General features: G+C 49.2%; 1 protein-coding gene across 1 annotated transcript in view; it reads right to left on the bottom strand.

Annotated features, from left to right (window-relative positions):
- Nucleotides 1-7,221: 7,221 nt before the first annotated feature.
- Nucleotides 7,222-7,654, bottom strand: part of LOC144889494 (uncharacterized) — a 123,962-nt gene continuing 123,529 nt past the window's right edge. The window contains exon 8 of the transcript XR_013621802.1: nt 7,222-7,642. The gene's annotated coding sequence lies outside the window, so the exon portion shown is untranslated. The remainder of the gene's footprint in view (nt 7,643-7,654) is intronic.

Genomic DNA, 7,654 nt, shown 5'->3' with positions numbered 1-7,654 from the left:
TGCGGGCAAGGGGGATAACAAGGGGAGAAGTAAAAATTAGGGCAAAATGGAGAATATTGTCATGGGGCCCGCAAGGCTAATCCCCGCTCTAGCATGGAAAATGGCCTTAAAATGCCTGTTGTTGATGTTGTATACTAGCAGGAGTACCTGGCGTTGCCTGGTGAGGGGGAGGGGGAAGGCTGGAGAGGGAAGGTTGAGGAAGGGAGAGGGGTGAGTGGAAGGGTGTGGGGTGGGGAAGGGAGTATGAGGGAAAACATATACTACATATACATCTTATGGGGGGGAGGGGGCTTTGACAGGCTCCTCCGTTTTTGGGGAGGGGGGGTAACGATAGGAGAAAGAAATTATCTGTGCAAAGAGTGCTTTAACCTCAGTGTTGCCCAGGTAAAAAAAAAAAATTGTAATACCCTCTGCCACCATCACCAGGTGTCGCTACACTGTACACATTTACATAGAGAATTTACGCTCCTCAGGCTGCGGCCACATAGCTTATGTTACCTCCCAGCCAAAGTTGCATTTGTATTTGTACCACGAGTAAAGTTTATAAGTGTTTATAGCTGGAGTACCCGGCGTTGCTCAAGCGAAAAAGAAACATTAACATATTTGAAATGAGAGAAAATACAGACTTGGCATTTAATATGGAATTTTTTTCTTTTCTTGACTTGGGTTTACTTTCTGAACTCAGTATATAAATCTGGTGAGTTTCTTTTACGCTTCGGTGATTTATTTGTGAAAATAACCATGTCACTGATTGTCTTTCACAGCAAGAAGTCAATAACAGGATAATATCACAGGTGGCATGACAAAATGTAAGGGCAGGTACATTTGATGATTGGCTTCACAATTGGGTATATAAGGGTTGTTGCGTTCTGTATTAGTGGAAAAGAACTGCTGCACACGTCTACAAAAGTTATTGCCGCTTCCTCTGGAGATGGTCCGTCAACTCGACAATGCTGTTTGTCATGGAGTGGTGGCTTACGAAATTCCGGTATGAAACAGCATGCTATTGCTTGGCAGTATGGCATCACTCAAGGTCAGGTGTCAAAGATCCTGAAACGAAATGCTCAGAGGGGTGTCCCTACTCCAATACCGAGGCCAGGATGTCCCCGCAGAATCACAAGGAGAGATGATCGCCAGCTGCACCGGTTAGTCTGCAATGGCCGTACCAAGTCAGCTAATCGGCTTAGGGCTGAGTGGCAGCAACTGACAAATGTGCCTGTATCCAGAAGGCTAGTTAACCAATGACTGGTTCAAGCAGGCTATCGTGCCAGGCGTCCCCTGAGAAAGCCACGCCTGACCAGACAACACAGCCAGGGCCGATTGCAGTGGGCCAGAGAGCACCGTCAATGGCAGCCAGGACACTGGAATCATGTGACCTTCAGTGACGAGTCTAGATTTCTGTCTATCGTCAAGATGGCCGCGTCCGAGTGCGCAGACAAGTGCATGAAGCCTACAACGAAGATTGTATAGTGCCAAGAGTCCAAGCTGGAGGTGGTGGGGTGACTGTTTGGGCTGCTTTTCATGCAGGGGGCAAAACTGACCTGGTTGTTCTGAATAGAAACCTGAACAAGTTCAAGTACAGGGCCATTCTGGAAAAAACATTGCTTCCATTTGCTCGTGCAGCGTTTCGAGGAAACTTTGTCTTCCAAGACGACAATGCACGGCCTCATCATGCTCGCATGATCCAACACTTTCTTGTTGACCATGGTGTCGAGCATATGGAGTGGCCTGCCATGTCCCCAGATATGAATCCGATAGAGAACTTGTGGGCAGAATTACGCGTCAAATCGACAACTTGGTCCAGCAGCCTACCTCTGTGCATGAATTGCAGCAGGCTATTGTAACTGCATGGCAAGCGATGCCTGTCCAAACCTTGGCAAATCTCGTGAACAGCATGCCTCAACGTGTACATGCTCTCCTGAATGCTCATGGGGGTTACACGAAGTACTGAACTGTAATTTTACTGTCCGTAATCCCAGTCATAATTTAACTTATGTTTTTGTTGAACAAATTTTTGGCTCATGTGTAAAATAAAGAGATACTTCTGGAAAACGTACAGAAGTTTAACACAGTACTGTCCGTGAATTGAGTTCGATATCAGTTCACATCACTTTCAAGGATCAATTTATTTGCTTCGAAATGTCAAATGTGGTTTTTGTTTCTTTTAAAGGTCACATTAACAAAATCTATATATATAAAATACAGTTTTTGTGTGTGTGTGTGTGTGTGTGTGTGTGTGTGTGTGTGTGTGTGTGTGTGTGTGTGTGTGTAATGTTACCGATAGACTCCGAAACGGAGAGGCTCACATGCTTGATATTTGGCATAGACATGGCCATTGAGCTGGGACGAACATGGCCGACCTCAAAATATTTGACGATCCATATTTTTTATTCATATTTACCTCAGCGCATTTCAGCGAAGTACCCGCTAATCTCAGCCGGTGTCAGAACAGCTCGCTGATTCGCTCAGAGCGATCACATGATGTCCCATCCCCACCGCTAGACTGATTCGCTCAGAGCGATCACGTGATGTGACCATTGCCATTCACTCCACATAGGTGGAGATGCAGTTACCGGGCGCCATCTTGGTTGGCATTCGATGCTGGGCGATGGTGATTTCCGTCATGCGTTTGCACATAATTCAGAGCGAAAAGCGATCGTGTTTTGTGTCGATTTTTGTCGATTGTGCGATATGAATTAAATGTCTTTGATAGGGACCGGTAATTCCACCAGGGACGCTGCGTGCACTACTTACGTCACGCTGTGCATGGCACTCTGTGACCGCCGTTGCGGTGCAATGCTTTGTGGGCAAATCGTTTTTATGCCATGGTATGCCATATTTTGGACTTAACCACTCTTCATGACTGATCATGTGACATCTACACACTCATGGCTACCACCGAGACGGATCCTGGTTTCACGTGAGTAATATTTACCATATTTGCTCGATTTTTGAAACCGATGCATGCAAATATCATGTCTATACCACACCTAAGATATTTTTTAGAAAGAATAAGCACATCTCCCCTTTGAAAGTGCCCCCTGAAGTGTGTCCAGGTGGAATTTCTAAGTCGTAGGTCTTAGCAACTCTCAGCAATCTTTTTACCGCATGGATTTATCTCGAGTATTTACTAAACTGTGCGAAGTTGAAGTTGCGTACATATTTCAGCAGTTTTCAATGTAAATCGGTGTAATGTAACCTCCCCCCCCTCTCCCCCTCCCCCTCCCCTCTCCCCCTCCCCCTCCCCCTCCCCTATCCCCCTACCCCTCCCCCCTCCCCCTCCCCCTCCCCCTCCCCCACTACCCCTCCCCCCTCCCCCTCCCCCCTTACCCCTTCCCCTCCCCCTACCCCTTCCCTCTCCCCCTCCCCTCCCCCCTCCCACCCCTTCCCATCCCTCACCCTCCCAATCCCCCCCTCTTCTCCCCTCTCCCCTCCCCCCTCCCCCCCCTCCCACCCCCTTCCCATCCCTCACCCGCCCCATCCCCCCCTCTTCTCCCTCTCCCCCTCCCCCTCTTCTCCCCTCTCCCCCTCCCCTCCCCCCTCTTCTCCCCTCCCCCCTCTTCTCCCTCCCCCCTCTTCTCCCCCTCCCCCCTTCTCCCCTCCCCCCGTTCCCCTCCCACCTCCCACCCCTTCCCCCTCCCCCCTCCCACCCCTCCCATCCCTCACCCTCCCCTTCCCATCCCTCACCCTCCCCATCCCCCCCCTCTTCTCCCCTCTCCCCCTCCCCCTCCCCCTCTTCTCCCCTTCCCCTCTTCTCCCCTTCCCTCTTCTCCCCTTCCCCTCTTCTCCCCTCCTCCTCTTCTTCCCCTCTTCTCCCCTCTCCCCCTCCCCCTCTTCTCCCCTCCCCCTCTCCTCCCCTCCCCCCTCTACTCCCCTCCCCCCACTACTCCCTCCTACCCCTCCCCCTCCCCCATCCCCCCTCCCCTCCTCCCCCTCTTCTCCCCTCCCCCCCTTCTCCCCTCCCCCTCTTCTCCCCTCTTCTCCCCTCCCCCTCTTCTCCCCTCCCCCTCTTCTCCGTTCCCCCCTCTACTCCCCTCCTACCCCTCCCCCTCCCCCTCCCCCATCCCCCCTCCACCTCCCCTCCTCCCCCCATCCCCCCTCCCCCTCTCCCCTCCCCCCTCTTCTCCCCTCCCCCTCTTCTCCCCTCCCCCTCTTCTCCCCTCCTCCCCATCCCCCTACCCCTCCCCCTCACCCCTACCCCACCCACCCCTTCCCATCCCTCACCCTCCCCCACCCCCCCTCTTCTCCCCTCTCACCCTCCCTCCTCCCACCCCTTCCCATCCCTCACCCTCCCCATCCCCCCTCTTCTCCCCTCTCCCTTACCCCTCCCCCTCCCCTCCCCACCCACCCCCTCTTCTCCCCTCTCCCCCCTCCCCACCCCCCCTCTTCTCCCCTCTCCCCCTCCCACCTCCCACCTCCCCCTCCCCCTCCCACCCCTTCCCATCCCTCACCCTGCCCATCCCCCCCTCTTCTCCCCTCTCCCCCTCCCCTCCCCCTCTTCTCCCCTCTCCCCCTCCCCCTCTTCTCCCCTCCCCCCTCCCCCTCTTCTCCCCTCCCCCCCCTTCTCCCTCTTCTCCCCTCCCCCCGTTCCCCTCCCCCCTCCCCCCGTTCCCCTCCCCCCTCCCCCCATTCCCCTCCTTTCCCCCTCTCCTCCCCTCCCCTCCCCCTCCCCCCTCCCCCTCCCCTCCCCACTCCCCCTCTCCTCCCCTCCCCCCCCCCCCCTCCCCTCCCCCCCTCCCCCCCCATCTCCCCTCCTTTCCCCTCCCCTCCCCTCCCCCGACCGGCAATGCCGGGTACTTCTGCTAGTCTAGAATAATTTCAACATAATTCCAATGAACTTTTGGTTCTAACTCATCTTGAAAAGTAAGTTCACCCCCACAAAAAAAATATTCCATATTAAATGCCAAGTCTGTATAATGGAAAAGCAATTACATCCAAATCAAAATCAATCACAAATGTCAAAGCATCATTTCACCTTTTTGTTGAATATCTGCTGGTGAATGTACTGTTCATCACGTTTCGGAGTTGATTATGATGCCTTTCAGGAAGAAGAAGAAGCTTTACTACCAATTTCGTACACTTCCGGAATTGTTTGATTTTTTGTGTTCAAATGTTTGTGTTTTGTATTTATTTATGTGAATGTCTACTTCTATATAATTATAAGCGTCATTAATCAAAAAACGCTTCGGCCATATAGAGAGATATTTTTTTTAAATTTAAAAAAAACAAACTTTTTTTTCAAAAAATGAATAAAGTTTAGCCTAAAATACCCCCAGGCACTGACTGATGAACCTCTGAAAGTTTAACGAAGATCCGTTCAGCTATCTCTGAGAAAAATGGCGACACACAAACAGACAGACAGACAGACCAACGGCTCTCTCATATAGTAGAATGTGTGTGTGTGTGTGTGTGTGTGTGTGTGTGTGTGTGTGTGTGTGTGGTGTGTGTGTGTGTGTGTGTGTGTGTGTGTGTGTCTGTATGTATGTATTGTTTATGCCCGACTGCCTTCTTTTAACTACAGTGCAGTAACTGACCTTTATTTTGATTCTGTTGGCAAGCGGCTTGCTTGCCTCTTGCAAAGCGGCTTGCATTGATTCAACGCCCTCAAGCAAGCACTCTAACGGAGCAGAGTGCTCTGCACCGCTTAAAGGGGAACCCAAACGCAATTTTCATTTCTGAAAACCATTGGAAATTATTAATCACCGTATAATTTGAAGGGGGAAAAAATAGACATTTTTTGGCCAATCATAAGTGTTGATATTCGATTTTTGCCAGTGACGTCACACTCAGAATACTCCCCTTGATCCAAATGGTATTTTACACAGATAAACAGTGCATGTCAAGCTGATTGCATTCCGACGGTGATTTCACCATTATTAGCAATTCTGAAGGTTGTCAGTATGTTGAAACTGATCAGTGGGATTTTGGAGAAACTATTGGAGACAAAATTAGAGATTAAAACGCTTTTGGGGGAATTATGGAGCCGTATCGTTTCGAGCTTTGTGCGAGTGATTCAGATGAACAATCGCAACAATGGCAGTGTTATTGAAGATGAAAACGCCGGTCGCATGTTAACTACAGATTGGTAGGTTTTGTTTTTCCATTCAATTGACAGATTATCAGGGATTTGGTATTAATTGATAATTCAGTTATATTACTGTAGAATAAATACAGCATGGACACCACACAACACGGGCACGACACAGCACAGGCACTGCCCAGGCACACTCAGACAACACCCAGGCACACTCGACACCATCAACAAAATGGGTGATGAATGCTTTATCCCACCGTCGCAGGCTGTCCCGGTGTCCTGTTTGTTTCATGATCGTTCCATTTCATACTTAAACGGGACACCATTTGTGTCTGTTGGCATGGTGTCGGTTCGTGCTGTGTCATGTTCCACCATTCATGTCGTGTCATTGTCCCGCCTAAGTGGAGGGCGGTGGTGAGGTGAGATTGGTTGCTGTCAGACCAACACATATTGATTGATTGATTCACTGCTCAAATCACCCATGATTCAACAGGTCATTGATTCACCGCTCAAATCACCCGTGCACATGTGCTGGTAGCTGGGTAGAGATGGTCTTACAGTTTGGAGCGACAGTTGTTTCTTCTGCTTAAATGTGGGGAGTAACCACAAGATCACAAGGTAACCACAATATCTCAATTGTGGTGGATAACCACAAGATGTAGAGCCATCTCTGTTGTTTCATAACAGTGCTCTGTAAAATATTACGACCACAACTGAGAGTGACGTCACGACTAAGCGTGAAAAAGAAGATTTCGACTTTTATATTGCAAAATTACCTACTTTATAAAATGCAAATCTGAAAAAGACACATAATGTCTCTTTTGGATGGTATCAAGGGATGTGTTAGCGTCAAGTGGAATTGAGCATTTTGGTTCCCCTTTAACAACATGGTGGTCTCCATGTAAACAATGCTATTGTGGTACTCAAGCAAATGCTGTCGTGCTGTCGTTTTTAGTTTTACTCGATCCTCTTGTGACAACTTCCCCAAATGAATTGATTGTACAGCATTAGCAGCAGTTACAGAGGACGAAGAAGACAGAAAGAAAGATGACGAGATGGGGAGTCAGAAGGAAGAGCCCCCTGCCAAGCTTATACAGAGTGAGCCAGAAATATGGTTATTTTTAACACTCGTGTAAAGGTAATAAAAAGTTGTATTTCAAAACAAATTGTTACAAGAAAGTGAAGTACATGACATGCCATTTATTTGTGGAAAAGAACATCGAGGTTCATCGAGGAACCTCATCAGGAGTTCATCGAGGAACATCGAGGAAGAACATCAATAGCATGATGCGCACCATTTCGTCTGACACATTCCTCTAATCTTGGACGCCAATTATTCATGACGTTCTGCAACATGGCCACGTCAATATCATTGATTTCACGTCTGATGTTTTCCTTAAGTTCATGAAGAGTTTGTGGACGATTAACATACACTTTGTCCTTTAGATATAACCACAATAAATAATCACATGCAGTCAAATCGGGTGACCTCGCTGGCCATGGAATATCGGCATTTATGGAAATGACATGCTTTGGAAATAGCACCCTTACAGTTGTCCAGTTCCACATGGAACAAGCCAGTTCCACATCGTCACTCAAGTGTTCTGCCTGCAAAAAATG

This window comes from Myxine glutinosa, chromosome 1 (assembly GCF_964187855.1).
Source record: "Myxine glutinosa chromosome 1, kmMyxGlut1.1, whole genome shotgun sequence".
Taxonomy (NCBI): Eukaryota; Metazoa; Chordata; class Myxini; order Myxiniformes; family Myxinidae; genus Myxine; species Myxine glutinosa.
This window is presented reverse-complemented; position numbering and strand designations above follow the sequence as displayed.